Source organism: Ixodes scapularis, unplaced genomic scaffold, assembly GCF_016920785.2.
Source record: "Ixodes scapularis isolate PalLabHiFi unplaced genomic scaffold, ASM1692078v2 PGA_scaffold4__175_contigs__length_147842914, whole genome shotgun sequence".
Classification (NCBI taxonomy): Eukaryota; Metazoa; Arthropoda; class Arachnida; order Ixodida; family Ixodidae; genus Ixodes; species Ixodes scapularis.
Window position 1 is genome coordinate 10823066 of NW_024609879.1, and position 16652 is coordinate 10839717.

Here is a 16652-nt window from a genome sequence, read left to right on the forward strand (position 1 = left end):
ATTTCGTCTCTCTTTGGTATTAGGCTTCTAATGTTAGTAAATAGGATAGAATGACTTGAAGATTTCTTAGTGATAGCATGGTGCTTTGCCGGTCGACTCCTAGAGGGCGACGAGAAGAAGCGCTGGCGTGGCTATGTGTCTTTTTCTTTAACGGCGCCAAGAGCGGCATCGAATACGTAGCACTTATCATTTATAAAACGTTTATCATGACGCAGTCTGTAGGGGGTGCCTTTTGACCTTGCAAAATCAAGAAGGTGACGGCGTGCGAGCCGGACAGAAATTGGGAAGTCTTCGCTGATGGCTACGCGAGTTCCTTTAAGCTTGTGGGCTGATGAAAGAACGCTATCTTTATCTTTAAACGAAGAAAACTTTACTATTATTGGGCGACATTTCTGAGGGTCGAATGCTCCTAGGCGATGCGCCCTTTCAATCCTGGATGATTCAACTTGCACGTTTAGTTTTTCGGAGCACAAACTAGTGACCAAGCACTCTGACTGAGCCCATGTTTCCTTGTCTGCGTCGGTGATGCCAAAAAATAAAAGATTACAGCGACGGGATCTGCCCTCTGCATCATCGCAACGTGTTTTTAGCTGAGATAGTTCGTTTAAGGCTGCAGTAAGCTGGGGTTCAGTAGTCGCGGCGCTACTAGTATCCTTCTGCTTCAGTGCGTCGAGTTCACTCGCGAGTTTGTTAAGTCGCTCCTCAAGTGTTGAAACTGTCTGTTCACTTTGTTTTTGTTGTTCTTTTAGAAGGTTTACTTCTTGTTGAAGTATAGCATGACTGTTTTTAAGTTTATCGACTGTTTCTTGTAAGCTAAGTAATTGTTCTTCTTGGGGTTTTGACATGGGACCTGGGTTCCGCTCAACATCACCAGACAACAACAGCAGCAGAACTCTAAAAGACTCAATACAAGCTTCGGGGCATGGAAGCATAACAAGGCAAACATTGTCTGATTTAAAACAATGGCAAGGTTTTTGTTTACTAACCTGCGGGAGGACGAAAAACATGAGCAACTTCATGGCTGCAGAGCTTCCATGCCCACTGGCGCGCTGTCGCAAGGGGAGCTCCTTTATAGCTGCCGCTGTCGATGTCCCTGCTGATGACGTGGTGTGAACGAGGTTCTCGATGAACTTGATACCAGGACAGGACGGTGCTGTCGACGAGTGATTGGCAGGTTGAAGATTGTCGTCCGGATGCCGGAAGAAAACCGCGCCGTCATCGTGACTCCACACTCTAAGAAAAAATGACTACCCTGGGTGGTCAAATGGCGCTTTGGAGGCTTTGACTACCCCAAAAGGCGAGTTACGACCCCAAACCGCTGTGGAATGACCGCCTTTCTGCAGGTGACGACAGGGTGGTATTCACTTTCGAATCCGATATTCACGTGCAGGCAGTCGTAAATAATATTAGTAACTTGGATAACTACTGGAAGACTATAAATGATATGCTTCCTTAGCTTTCGTGATCTTTTAAGATCCGCCAAGATCACATATGTTGTGCAATTCGCGTAAATTGGTGGAATAAACATTTTGTCAGCGCGCGCAGCAACACTGGTCTCGACAGCCGTGGACCGTGGTGGGGTGTAGCGTGTAGCTGTGGCACCATAACAACAACAAGCGGCGTGGGTGTTTGCTGAACTGAGGTGAGGATATCTTTCTGACCTATTTTATTGCAAAGAATATTTTAAAAAAATGATTAGTTGTATATCTGATCGTGTTGAACCATTGAACACTGGGACCGAGGATCGGCAGGGTAAACATGCTCAGGGGTATGTGTCTGTGTCGCCCGTACTGTTTTCATCAATCTCGGACTGGTTGAATGTCTGAGCTGCACCCGTCGTGGTTGTATCTCCTGGCTGTACGTACGTAGTGCGCGAACTTTCCAACTCAGTAGCAGGTTGAGATTCAGTGGCAGCGTAGTAATTGGCTTTTACTAGATTGTTGTGTCGTCACGAGCGCTATTTGTGCTTTTACAAGCGCCAGCGCGAGCCCGAACTTTCGCCTCTTTCACCGTTTGCGTTCTTCTGGTTTGATGTTCTGCTCTATGATTTCTTAAACCTAAATCTAAAGGTCAATCGCCTCTGCCTCGTCACCCATCAGGACACCCCATAGCGCTGCCGCTCTACCGGCCCTTCCTGGATGTCTCCTGCTGCCAAGTAACAGCCGGATCGTCGAACTTCCATCATCGTCGCCTCTCCACCAGAGGATCACTACATTTTGGTGCGTCAGCTACCACTATATTTCGGCGCGTCAGCTACCGCTATATTTTGGTGCGTTGGCCGAGCCTGTCGGCCCGTCCCGTTTTTTCGACTGTTTAACTCTTTTCTGGACACAAAAAGAGCCCCCGCGGTTTTTCACAACGTTCTTGCGCTCGTGCTCGTTCAGTTTTTTCATTTTTTTTTTTTAAAGGCAATATATAAGCTTCCGAGGTTCTTTGCAGTGTTCCAACACTTGTGTTCCTTCAGTTCTTTTAGGACAGTAAATAAGCCCCTGATGTTCTTCACAGTGTTCCAACGCCCGTGATTGTTCAGTTTACCAGTCTGCCTTGCAAGACACGCCTTTCAAACCGTCTGATCTTTTCCCCTTGGCCGGTCGCTCTGCTGTACCCGGTTTTGGACTTTACGAAATTTCATTGCATTAAGACACGCTGCCCTATACTCCGTTCCATATATGTAGAAAGTTTGGCCATTCGTTGGGAAGTATAGGAGACAAATGAGGAAGTGCCATTGGCCGAAAGCAGGCTGGGCGTGTTCCAGGGCGTCTTCACAAATTCGAATGTGGCCAATCAGAAGCCGGAAATAATACCCTGGCGGTGGTTGCGATAAACAAAATTCATAAGTGCGTCGGAGTAACTCTCGGTGACTGAAAATGTGGTACATGTGATGTTTCAATCACGTCATCCAAAACTATGGTGAAAGAGTGCGACTGGTGGAATGATCGACATAATCCGTGCGCCGAAGGCCGGCAATCTACTGTCTGAGCGGTCACACTCTCCCCGAGCAAAACAGAGTTGAGCGGCACATTTGTTTCTTACATCTTTCTGCATGATCATGATTGTAACATCCTGTGCACCTTATTTTTAACCATGAAGGGTCACTACATTTCACATTTACGTGCTTATTAAAACCATGCACCAACATATACCTATGGTTAAAACAGTTTCTCGCTACTACCGCTAGGGATTCTTTTAGGCTTCTGGTTGGTCAAGAGAGAATGTCAAGCCCACTTTCTGCTTCTGGTGCATGCCCAGGCTCTGCTTGCGCCTAGCACTGACCAAACACTCTCTAAACACGGCTCTGAGCTGAGACTGCAATGGGAACTGCTTGCCCGCCGAACTAATCAGCCGCCTCCCTTTCATCACCTGACCCAGTCCTCGGTCTATGGATATGAGCGGGAGTGTGATCACGTGGCAAAAGAGGGATGTATAACTGGTCCATTGAAGACGTAGCTTTCACCACAGTTTCAGCTTAGGGATGAATGGAGTATAGTCAGTGCGCAGGATGGCCACCCAGCTCCGGCCTCCCAAGAAGTTGGTGTTTACAATACGGCCGCTGTCTTCATTGGTCTCTTCGCTCTAAACCATATGCTGAAGAACGAGCGTGCACCAGCATGCGACACGAAGCTTTATCGATGGCTGCCCGTACGCGGACGAGCTAGCATCTCCTCCGTTCTAGACGGGCGCTTTCGGTGAATCGCAGTGCTGTGAAATTAATTGTTTCTCTTTCGATTTTTCTTCTAAGAAAACATTTTTATCATAAATGCCTGTGACCACAACAGCTGCCATTAAGTCAACATTTTTCTCTGATTGCGACTATCTCAATTATGACAAACTTTCCTCGGATATGAAGTTTTTCCAATATCATTTCTCATTGATCACTTGTGTGTATTAGAAGATAAGTGTTGTGTTCTGGTATTTTTATTATTGTAGTCTTCCTATAGCTACTGTTAAAAAAATATTAAGAATGGGAGAGCAGTAGTTTTTCCTTCTGCTTTAATGAGGTACGGAAGCAACATTTTAGCGACTTCTTTGTGTAGACATGGTCTGCTTCATGACAGCAGCTCACAAACAGTAGTCTTTCGTCTATAAATGCAAGAAAAGCAATTTTAAAACAAATAAAAAAATGTCCTAATACCACCTGGTAGTTGAGGTCTGAGCTTTGTTGGAATGTCTCACGTCACGGGCCCATCAGGAGCTACACCACGGTGTGGCGTGTCCGATGGAGGCGTGCGGGAGCGAGCGACGCTTGGCGCACGTATCAGGTCTAGTACACCGTACCTCGGGCATTCCGACTTGTCAGAATTGTAACGCGCTGACGATAAAGCTGGCGCCACCTAGTGACGGCGATCGTAATTACTATACCCTTGGCCTCGTATGGGCCCGTGACGTTGCGAGCGTGACGTTACGGGTAAATATCCCGAGATTTGCGTGCCGACTCGATGGCGGTTTTTGAAGCGCTCGCCAGAATCTGTCGGTTGGAACAAAAAATATAGCCATCTGCTAAAAATACAAGCGTGCCATTATCATTTACAGATATCGTGGATCATATTTCACTTATTTCGAAGTGTTCTGGAAATATTCCAAGTTTTGATTCTGTACCCCCTTAATGTCTTTCTTGGGGTTTTGTTTAAAAAAAAATTAAGGAAAGGAGAATCTAATAATTGGCTTTTACTAGTTTGTTACATTGTCACAGACACTATTTGCACTATTACGAGTGCAATTTCGAGTCCGAGCTTGAACCTCTTTGCCATTCTTATTCTTCAGTTCTGATGTTCTGCTCTATAATTAATGAAATCTGAACCTAAAAGTCAATCACCTCTGCTTTGTCGTTGGCAGGGTTCGCGCTGACTGTGAACCCCGCCACTACTCGTCTCCCATCAGGGTACCCCATCACCTGGCCGCTCTACCAGCGCTTTTTGGATGTCTCCTGCTGCCAAGGAGCAGCCTGAAGATTGAACCACCGAACCTCCAACATTGTTGTCTCTCCGTCAAAAAACTACTACAGGTAGGCTGGCCCACTTGTGGGGAAGCTGTGTCCAGAGCTGATCTGCCTGGTGTTGGTGCTGTCCTCTTGAGGTGCCTACTGTTGTCATTCGTATACCATCAAGTGAGCAGACAATTTCAGGAATCCACCATAGGCCTAAACTGCGCGCCCACACAGTCTGTCCCACACCAAAAGGATGGTTGCCTCCCATGTGCGGGGACGAGTCCAAATGCATATAGACAAAAATCAATCAAGGATCTGATGTGGTAGCCAAATAACAGTTAAGAAGAATACTTCCTATCTTTTGCTGAGGTTCTGCAGCAGTGGAACTTCAACAACAGCGGGGAAGTGCTTGCAAGCCTGGTGCCAAAAACTGTGAGGTTGAACCTCATAAATTCCCCCTTGTCTCCACATATTGCATGCTCGGATAACCTGATGAACTGCGGGTTATACAAAGGGGTGGTGGGGTGATGTACATGACTGTTGTAAAAACTGCTTGAAAACAGTACTATTAATCTGGGTTTGTTGTCGTCAAACACAAGTGTCCTTGGCTGTCCAAATCGATCAAAGATGTCGCACTGGGCTTCCACTGTGGTCTCGGCCGATGCTTCTATCTGCTTTGTGTCGATCAGTATCACGTAACTCTCCAGCTGTACAACATAATATAAGCCATGTTCATCGTTGCTTGGTATCCAATCAGCTGACCCTAACCTGCACCAGGGGCATTTAACAGGACTGGGCACATGTTTCGCACCTTCTTACATGGTCTTAAATGTCTTTGTCAACACCGGGGTTCCAGAAGATGGTTTGTGCCAAGCTCTTCATGACTGACCTGCCTGGGGCCCTATGTCGCACTTTGTGGACTCCCACGGCGGCTAGGAACAAGGAAGTGACGTCAACAACACAGCAAGCACAGATTAAGTGTGGATTGGTAAAAGTCGCTGATGACGAATTTCCGCAGAAGAAAACAAAGCTCACTTTTTCTTTGTTTTCTTCTGCGGAAATTCGTCCTCAGCAACTCTCACCAATCAACATCCAATCTGCGTTTGCTGCGTGTTTGACGTCACTTCCCTCTCCCTAGTCACCGTGGGAGTCCAAAAAGCGCAACATAGGGCCCCAGGATAGGGATAGGCGTCATGGAGCATAGCCTCCTGTATACTGATAATGCCTGCTCAATTGCCAGTTGCCAGCTATCACTACAAGGGTGTGTCGCCTTCCTATACAAGGCAGAAAATGTGAATGCAAATAAGCCTCTCGTGCGTTCTTGTATTCTTGGTGCTGTTTTTGGCATTTGTCGTGGTACCTGTGGGCAAGAACTTGCCGGGGCTGTCATTTCACGAGACCCCAAGCAACACTCGGGATCATGGAAAGTGACTAAAGCTTATTTTGAGGGAAAACTGCGTCCCAAATTCGACCTCCTATATACTTAATAGTGTGTGGTAGGCACCTTTTTGTGACGTACATGAAGGAAGGCTTGTCTGGTCCTCTTTCGTGGATTCTGCTGAGGTTCCACTCAAAGCCCAGCTTGGCTCAGGCTTCTCTGGTGTCAAAGCTGGATGAGCCCATGTACCCTTCCAGGTCCTGTTTTGGTGCTGCTTGACTGGCTGTTACTGTTTACCTACGCACATCTTTCTCGCACTGCTCGAGGTATATAGTGACGGGCGCCTGACAACAGGCACAGTGCGTCATTATGAAACGTGAGCCCTGGCACAGCTAACACCTTCCACAGTGCTTATGTGACTTCGTAGCGGTTGTTACCCCAGAGGACCCTGACTGTTGCAATTCTTCTTCACCTTCTGAACTTTAAAACAAAACCGATTATGCAGCAAAACCAAAGCATGCACTACCTTTCAGCATTTTAGCACCGCTTCTCGGCATCATTGTCGCTGTTGCAATGCTTTGTTTGTTTGTAGTTGAGATGGTGATATCACAACACCTTCCTTGTCACTCATGGTGCTTGCAGTAGCTTCGCAGAACACAAAAACATTCAAACTGCATACACCTGACACTGCAGTGAAATTACCAAAATGTGAGGTTGCAATTTCTGCTTGCGTCGGCCAGCTCCCCACAATGCGACATCGGGACGTGCCATGTCACAGTGTCATAGGACGCCAGCTACGATTCATGTGGGAACCATCATACAATGCCTGTCTTTGTTGTGCACGTGTTTCACATCTACTTTGCCTACTGATGCAATGAAAAGAGTTTTTGTTGAAGGCTACTGAGTTGGCAGGTTACAACCGCCTGAGCATTCAGCTAATTGGTGATTTCACTTGGCTACTCGTTTCAGTGGAATGTGTAATCTTGATTCTGTCTGTCCATAATCTATTTATTGGCTGGTTTGTTTGAAAGTAACTCAGTCGGTCTATCTAAGGAAGCTTCAAGAAAAAGCTTTGCTAAGGCAGCACTAGCCTCGACAATTTTTTTTTGTTGAGACCAAGATAAGGCCACCTGATTTTATTTTGAGCAAGCCAGCACACTGCAGAGGAGGAATGACCCAGATTTAGCATGGAGTTATAGGTTTCACATGAGCACATTCCATTTGTAGCTGAAAAAGTGATGTCACTTAATTAAAAAGACAAGTGAAATAAAAGCATTCTTAGGTATTTTGGTTAAGAAAGCTGTGCATACTTTAGCTCAGCTTTCAGTATTTTGGGTACATTTTGCTTTGTAGCTTTGAGTTTATCTATAACTATTAGTTCACTTAAAGCATGTAAAATACATTGGTTTTGACAGACAACTGCACTTGGGCATCTATCATATGTCTGCAGCTGAGCTGAGCCTTAATTTTTTTTCAGCTGAAGTGTATCTCTCGCTTGGCTTGATCAGTATCTACTTCATGTACTGAATGCCTTTTTACAGGGTTGCGTTGCCGCAGGAGACTTGTGCGCTTGTGGGTGTTCGGTGAGTGGTGTCACCAATCACCATGAGCCCCGAGCCCAGCATGGGTTCAGACCCCCTGCAAGCCTGGCTGTGCTAGGTGTCCCCGTGTCTGATGAAACTGGGGTCTTGGCAGTTGAGCCAAGCCCGGGCTAGGTTTCCTTCAAAGGTCACCCAGGTTAGGCAACACACCACCCCAGCCCACGCCCAGCACAAACAGGTGTCCTGCGTTGGCTCGCCTAGGACGATTCGGTCAGTCGCTTTGCTTCACCACTCCTTTCCTCTGACGTTCTTCTCCATCCCTGTTTTCAACCTCTCATCTTTCTGATGTAACAGAATTCTTTGAAAGTGAAGAGGAATTATATAGCCCATGGGTGTTGAAAACCACCAGGGTGTGACATGACGACACCAGATACTTTACTATGAAAATATCTCACCCCATGAGAACCCAATGGCCTGGACACAAAGAGGCTTTGCATGGTTGGAACGACTGGATGTGCAGCAGCCTCAGGGTTTTTGCCTTTGAATAGACCAATCTCACCAGCCAGTTTCATTAAGCCGCCGCTGCCACAATGCATCAAAGAAACTTAATCTGCATGTGGGAGAATCTGCTGGAGCTTTGCACGTGACGAGACGACACGAGCTGTCTCGTGCACTGCTTCCTGTGAACTAAAGTTATAGCGGCATCACGCATGCGTGGATTGCTTAGTGAGACCTGCCTATTGGGACAGTTGATGGCAACAATAGACGACTGTTCCCGTCTATGGTTGTGGACACCTGGAGCACTAGTCGAGACAGCTGCCTCTGCTGTCTCGGCAAACCCGGTATCTCGGCGTGCCCATGGCAGCCCTCTCCCTTGGTGCGGCATGACTGCTGTACAGTGTGGACGGTGTGATCCTCATGCATACTCTCAGATGCGTGGTGTCTACACCGTTAGGAGAGCAACATTTGGCAGTGTGGGTGCGCCGGCGTAAATGAATGGAGACAAATGTATTTTTCCTGGTGAAGCATTTGGTGGCACTGTCAACTGGCATGCTTACAGCCAGGCTAGCAATGGCCGTGATAAGGTGACTCGTATCCCAAATGTCCCAAGATGTCTCTGTCACATTTCAACGACTGCATTAGATGTGCTTGCAAGAATGGGACATTCACAATAAAAATATAACAATTCACTCAAGATAGATATTAAACATATTTTTTTAATGAACCTGTATATGCTTGTAGTTTAATTTCATTATCACTGCAGGATCAGAAGGTTAATTGACAACAAAATTTGATTGCTTTAATTTTTTCTAGTTTTGTAATTTATGGTTCTAGGTGCATCAGCAAAAGACATAGGCATAGTTGCAAGTGATCACTCCGAAAGTTTGGGTCTATGCAGCATGAACTAATTGTATTTTTGGATAGTGATCATACCAGAAATAGCATGTTGCTATTTCAGCGGTTGCTGCTCGTGAACTCAGGAGACTGGAATTGCAGCTATTGCTACTTCAAGATGTAACGAGATTTCAGCTGCTTGTCAGACCATGGCCAGGCGGTGGAATGGATCCTCAATCCTTTGGGGGGCGTGCTTGTTGGTTTAGATTGTGAAACTTCCAGAATTCTGTTCGCCTTGCAATGTCAAAATGTTGAAAAAGATTTTTCGTGTGAAGCCAGCCTAAAACAAATCTGTTTGCTACATTGTTACAGGTTTGTCACCCTGTTTTTTTGTTTTGTTTTTTTATAGTGATTTAGAACTGTAGTGGGAAACACCAGTGCCCACCGCCGAGCACAGCACCTCATGTGGCAAGCACCAGCAAAAAGATGCGAAAGAGGGTTAGCAGATAAGGCCCACCATGTAATAGATGCCACCAGCCCGACAACCCACAGGACCATGTATTGTATGCAATGAATCAGTTGTCGTCGTTAACCTGTCTCGACCACGACATGCCGGCATGCCAGTGTTGCCCATGAGAAGAACAAAGGCTATATCAAAATCATAGGAGACAAGTGAACATTGCAGTATGCGCTTCTGCTATTTGTATTGCAGCCAACAACAGCTTGTCAGCTACCCTTGAATAGACCCTTTTCAAAAGTGTGCACCAGTTATACTATGTTCACCCTGCCGGACCAATCAGCCGCCTCCCTCTTATCACCCAGTGATGTGATTGCTGCGCCAATTGTGCCAAACTGTGCCTAAGTGCTTATTCTGCTACACTTGCTACATTTGATTGAAATGTGAGGAATTTGCACCAACATTGCACCAGAACTTAAGTTCAATTAAGTAATACTGAAAATATAACAGCTGCAGGCCTCGCTGCCGGGGCGAATCGTTAGCGTAGGCTCGTGCGGGTTTTCAGGACTTTCGATAATCGTCTCAAATAACATACTATTCGATTTGATTTCGCACCAAGCACTGACAGTGCTTAGAAGTTTCACAACAAGTCTCGTGTTCGTGGTCTGTTCTGGTGGGTTAGTTAGCTTTGTTGAGTGCGCTTCTCACCGCGTGGTGTAATGCAGTGAAGCAACAATTGCAAATTAGGCTATGTTGCGTGTCTTGCTTCGCCGCAGCACACCTGCATATTAAGGGGAAAGGTACTCCTCCAGAGCGAGACGGGGTGCAAGAAGGTATATATGGACTCTTGTAGGTTTATTTTTTATGGGTTCTTTTTTTCTGAATTAAGAGTTGCAGTTTTGTTGCAACCACCCTTAGAACTTGAAGGACACATAAATCTAGGTGCTCAAAATGATTGTATTTTAACATTTTTTTAGTGGGATTTCGTACCTAAAATCATCGTCCACAGCCGTTTGCGCTGTTCTTCATCAGTCGTTGTCTTGTTGCCGTGTCTGGTGCTTCCACAAGCAACTAAACAGCTGGTGTTTGTTCTCCTAATATTTGCCATCTCTCCTCACATTTGCAGTGATATAAATGAAAATGAAGTGTGCGGTTGTGCTCCAAGAGCTCTTTTTGCTTCTCCAAAATGAACTTTTGGCTGCTCAAACAGCTGCTCCAAAATGGCTATGACCAATCACATCACTGCTTTTATCACCTGACCCAACTCTTTGCGCGTGGGTATGGCCGGGAGCGTGATGATGTGGCAAAAGAGAGGCGTATGACTAATCTAACGAGGACGTAGCTTCCACCACAGTCTCAGCTTAGAGGTGAATGGAGTATGGTAGCTGCAGCACCAATTATCGAAGTCTGCCATTATTTGGGCACATACTGTGGCTGATGTTGCTTGATGTTACAGAGAAAATTGCCTCATCTCAATTAACTTTATGCGAAATTGCTTGGTAGTCTGACAACACTGAGAGCGTCACTGTTTTAATGTTAGCAAGCGTTGTCGGTACTGAAGCACGGTGGAGGGCAGTGTGTGATGGCGCGGCAGCTGTGTTTTCCGCCTTCTGGCCATGGAACGGGGACGAACAGTTTAAACAACCTACCGCAACTGTCTGATGAAACTTTCGGAGGCCTGTGCACACGCTGGCGACAACCCGCAGTGTGTAAGCTTGTACAGCAAAGGCGAAGCACTTGCTCCGCTGCTTCGACGAGGTTGTTGCCAGCGTGCACAGGCCTCCTAGAGCTTCATCAGACAGTTGTGGTTGGTTGCTTAAATTGTTTGTCCACATTTCATGGTCAGAAGGCGGAAAACAGCTGCTGCGCTACCGTACACTGCCCGTACGGCTCTCTCTGATGCCTCCACCGTGCTTTGGTACCGACGACGCTTGCCAACATTAAAATGGCGACGCTCTCAGTGTTGTCAGATCACCAAACAATTTTTCATAAGGTCTATTGAGCCTCTTTGACTGGTTGCCATCTTTTTTTGTAAACATGGCATATATCGAAAGCTTTTGGTGCAGTGATTCGTTCCAGGTTGGATGCAAAAGTAACCGGAATGAATTTCTGAAAGGCGGGCTGTTTGTAGTACCAGCTTCCGCCGCTAGCAGCGCTTTGCAGCACCCCTTCCGAGCGAGTTTGCCGACTGGCATTGTCTGCTGCAAATATTTTTTCCAAGCACTTCAAAATCTTTTTTTTTTTTTTTTCGATGTCTGATATGTAAGAACAACATGGGGCTGTGAATTATTGCTTTAGGTAAAACTGTGCCAGAAACTCTTGTAATGCTTCAGAGAGCTTACAAGGAAGATGCTAATAAGAAATTGCAAGTGGTTTTCTCGCTTTAAGACTGGTGATTTTTTGATCGATGAGCAACCTCGTTCTAGGCGGACCTTTAACCTCCTCAACTGAAGAAGAACACAAAAATATTTGGGCATTGATCACTCAGAGTTTGTTCCTCTTGGTGAATCTGTTAACTAGGTGTTTTACCGGAGAATTTTGCGACACTTGCGAAACTTAGTAAGGCAGAAATGCCCCGATAGGAGGGAAAGGGGGAATGATAGTTCCATCACAACAATGCCTCAGCAGACACTGTCCTGGCATGACACCGCTTCTCAACCTCCCATATTCTCAGGACCTCGCCCCGTGTGACTTTTTTCTGTTCACCCGTATGAAAAGTCTTGAAACGAAATCATTTTATGGATGTGGAAGGTCCTTCAAGTCAGACATTGCAAAAAACAAGGAATTATTTTGAAGCGCTTGGGGAAATTCACAACATGCCGCTAGATCCTTAGCAGACGCCGCCGGTCGGCAAACTAACTTGGGAAGGGTGCTGCAAGAGGTGGATGCTGGTACTACGAATGCCCGGCCTCCTGAAATTCATTCCGGTTATTTTTGGGTACCCACTCATACTTTCTTTTATTGTTGAAACTTTGGTTTTATGGCGCAGTATCTTGCTTGGTGTAAACCATATCCCTTTTTGTGTTATACATATTTTCAGGTATTCTTTTTTTTAAATGGTGAAGTGACTGTGATGTTGCATATTTTGATGACTTAATATGTTTGTAATGCATACATAACATTGTTTTTTGGTTAAACGTTCCCTGTTTCCATGTAAGTTTTCTGGTTTGTTTCATAGTCAAAGGGTTGTTTCTGGCTTTTGAAAGTATCATTACTATAACTATTATAGTTTGATAGTCCGGTGCTGGAAAAGGACTCCTTTTCAGATTTCCATTTCCACAATGTGTCAAAAGTACCTACAAGGTTGTTTTATGAGTTTTATTTATTTTTTAGAGGAAAATATTTTCAATATAAAATTGTATAATCAGGTTTGGAAAATAAAAGAATACAAACAATTGCCACCTGAGCACTTTGTCTTCATTATAGCCACTTTATATATATATATATATATATATATACACACATATACACAGTATAGTTTTGGTTGTAATGTCCTAATAATTTGAGCTTAATACACTGTTTATATCAAGTGTCCCCATACTTGAAAAGTGCCAACCTTTTGTTGTCAACAGAAAACTGAAAGATCTAAAATAATTTGATATCGGTGTACATGTTCCCCAAAAGCAGCACAAAAAAAAAAAGGAAGAAACCTTGGTTATGCTAGTTGTTTTTGTTTCTTTTACAGGTACCCCAATCCTTTTTTTTTTTTTCACACGAGTATAATTTAGGGGATTCTAAAGTGGAGCGAGTGGAGCGACTCATCGGTCACACGATCAACACGGGAAAGTGTGCCGCCAGCGTTTGCCCGCTACAATTGTCACCTATTTTCAAGCACTAAATTTAAATGACGAAAATAATCCCTGGAGAAGGGGAACAAGAGGGACAAAGGACGAACACAAATCTCCAAACACAGCTAGGTGACTGGTGCGCGACCGAAAAGATCTGCCTGGTCCGGGTATCGAACCCGGGACCTCTCCATTACAGGTGGAGCGCTCTACCAATTGAGCTAACCAGGGGTTAGACATCAGTAGAGCAAACGGGTTTTATCAGCCGCCACCAGTCTAACACCAACAAGGGTGAAGCTTGCAATTTTAAGGTTATGATTATAATGCAATTAAATGCAATTAAATTCGTCATTCTTGTCCAGCTCGCTTGCACATTTGCATTTAATTGCATTATAATCAAATTTAAGTGCTTGAAAAATTTAAGCCCAAACATATTTCTAGGCAAATTAAAATTGTAGAAACTTGTGTGCCTTTATTTATGGCTAAGGTAAGTACATTCATACAAAAAGAACAATGAAATTTCAAACCAGTAAAAAATTATTGAACATATCAAATATGCTACACTGGGCTTTTCTGCTACGTCCTTGCCAGCTGCAGTCTCGTGGCTTGTGGTATTCAAAGAAACAGTTGCGTCGCTTGCTCAGACTCGGAGTTACAATGCATTTCGCGCACACAACCGTGCTAAATGTGTTCACGCTGGGCACGCAGTTCCTGCATCGAAGTCGGTTGCTCGCCATAGTTGGAAGATGCCCAACCCCGTCTTTTCTAACGTCATCTTGGGGATGACTTGGCGTGAACTTCCTCTTCTTCATCAGAGGCGAAGGCAGACTGACCGGCCATCCTCTTGGCGCATTTCCAGTAGAGATTGGGCTTTCTGATAAACTGGCAATGAAGGTTCTCAGCTTGAGTGGCCGCTCCTTCAGCTGATGGCTTTGGCGCCTGTGAATATTCCAGGCATTCACGACACAGATGAAGGTAGCATGATATATGAGGTACGTGTACCAGAGCCTCAATCGAATAGTGTATTTGTACAGCGACACCTGATAATTATGCTGGTCGATTCCCCCCCCCCCCCCCCCCCCCAAAGCTGTTGTACATACCAACAATTGCCGGGCGTGTGATGTCAATGTGGAGTTTGGTCTTCCGGTCATACCGTTTGACTTGCTGAATTGACTCAACAGAGACGAAGTTTGACACTAGGGTGACAGCTTTCCTGTCAAACCAGCGAACTACCACAATTCCTTTGTCATTGTCAACTCTGTAGTCATGTGAGCCTTGCCCAACTTTTCTCAGAGTCTTCTCATCCTGGAGTTTGCAGTCTCTCAGCTGATTTTGCCTCAGAGTTCCAACGTACTGTATTCCTCTCGTTAGCCCTTCAACAAGGTTCAAAGAGCTAAAAAAATTGTCAGCTGCAACCTTGAAGTCTTCATTTGAACGTATTTCAGAGCAGATGCTCAGGACAGTATCACCCCAAGTCCAAAAATGTAGTTTTCTTTGGAGTGGCCTTGGTATATCTCGAACTGGTAAAGGACACCGGTTGTGCCTGCCCGTCCCCAAAGCGTGAAACCCCACGGCATCGGTTTGTTTGGGATGTACTGTTTTAGCGAGCTCCTTCCTGTAAATAACACCATTATCACATCCACCGCATTGAACTCTTCTGGTTCAATGCTCTAGAGGTTGTGCTGGAATAATAAAATCCAAGGACGAATCTTCCACAACTTGTCCTCCTTCGCTTCTTTGGTGGTTTCCATGTTGTTTACAACATGCATGCATTGAATCAGCTTCAAGAAACGATTTCTCGGCCTCTTGTCAGGGATAGGAGAATACCTTATCCCATTCTCGCAGTAGCATATGACGTTCGGCATTTTGTAAGCCCCATTTTCAGGTATATTCTAATATACTGCTCCAGCTCTTGCAGAGTTGTGTCACGGAGCTGCCGTATTTCTGCGTACTGTACACATTTGTTTACTCCGCTCGCATAGTGAGCACATCAGTCCTTAGAAACTGGCGGAAAAGGAACAATGGTGAATCTATGGCATCCGGCTCAAAGAATACTTTGGAAAATTCAGCATGACTGTTTTGGAGCAATTCCTTTCGCCATTTGTTGTATGGACGAGAAGACGAAGCTACAGATGATCCGAAGGAATTTTCTACGGTTTCTTCATCATCACTTGTCTCAGAGGGCTCAGCCACGGCGGGGGGATTAATTTTCGTCACTTTCCGACAGATCACTAAAATCGCTGACATCTTCGCCAGCGACGATGTTGTTCAATATGTTTTTAACTTAGGAACCTAAAATTAGAAGGAACAAATCAATAAAAAAAAAAACGGTTAAAACGTGTACCATTCAAAGCTTTACCAAGAAAACGTATCAGAATTGGTACAAAAATTTTGCCATCAATTATGACCCACTGTATCGAAAATAATAATGCTTTATTCGGTTTCTAAAAACCTGGGCGACAGTGAAAAGGCTATTGCCCATGCCATAGAGGCCCACTGTACCCGCTACACAGACATTAAAAAAAAAAAGAAAAAAAAAAATATATATATACAAATCTTTGTACACTGGGATTCGGGTCGGATTGAGTGTCAGATCACAGTTCTTTCAGATGGATGGTTGCACATTTACACAGTTCCTTTATGTCCGCTTTGCTTTCAAATGTCCCTTGTGTGACGTCATTCGGGAGGGAGCGCCAGAGCTCGATGGTTCTCGGGAGGAGCGTGCTTCTATGACGCTCCGTCCGTCCAAGGAGGGGTTGTAGTTTATCGGCGCGATTCTTCCTCACATACCCTAGGAGAGGCGTAGGAGGGCCACCCAGCGTGCAGGCTAGGAGGCGGAGCGAAGCCACCTGCCTACGGACAGACAGGCAGTTCCACCCCACAGCTCCGAGAAGTTCCGGGGTGCCAATGTCCCTGTATTGCCTCAGCTGCGGCGGCGATTGGCGACGCAGGATAGCATAGGCCGCGCAGAAATTTGAAGCAACGTTACTAAGCGGACGGGACTCAAAAACAACAGCGAACGGAATAATGTGGTTGCGCAACACTTTCTGAGCAAAAAAAAAAAGAAAGTTAGTTAGTTAGAGTATTGGGAGGAGGAAATCAAAGGAAGTGTTGCTGACCGAATTTAGGACGGCTTACTGTTTTTCGAGTAAAATGACGCCGACGGTATGCCTTCGAGCGAGCTGCTGCGTGCGGCCATCTTGCTCTAGCTGCCAGCGGCAGCCTGGCGGGG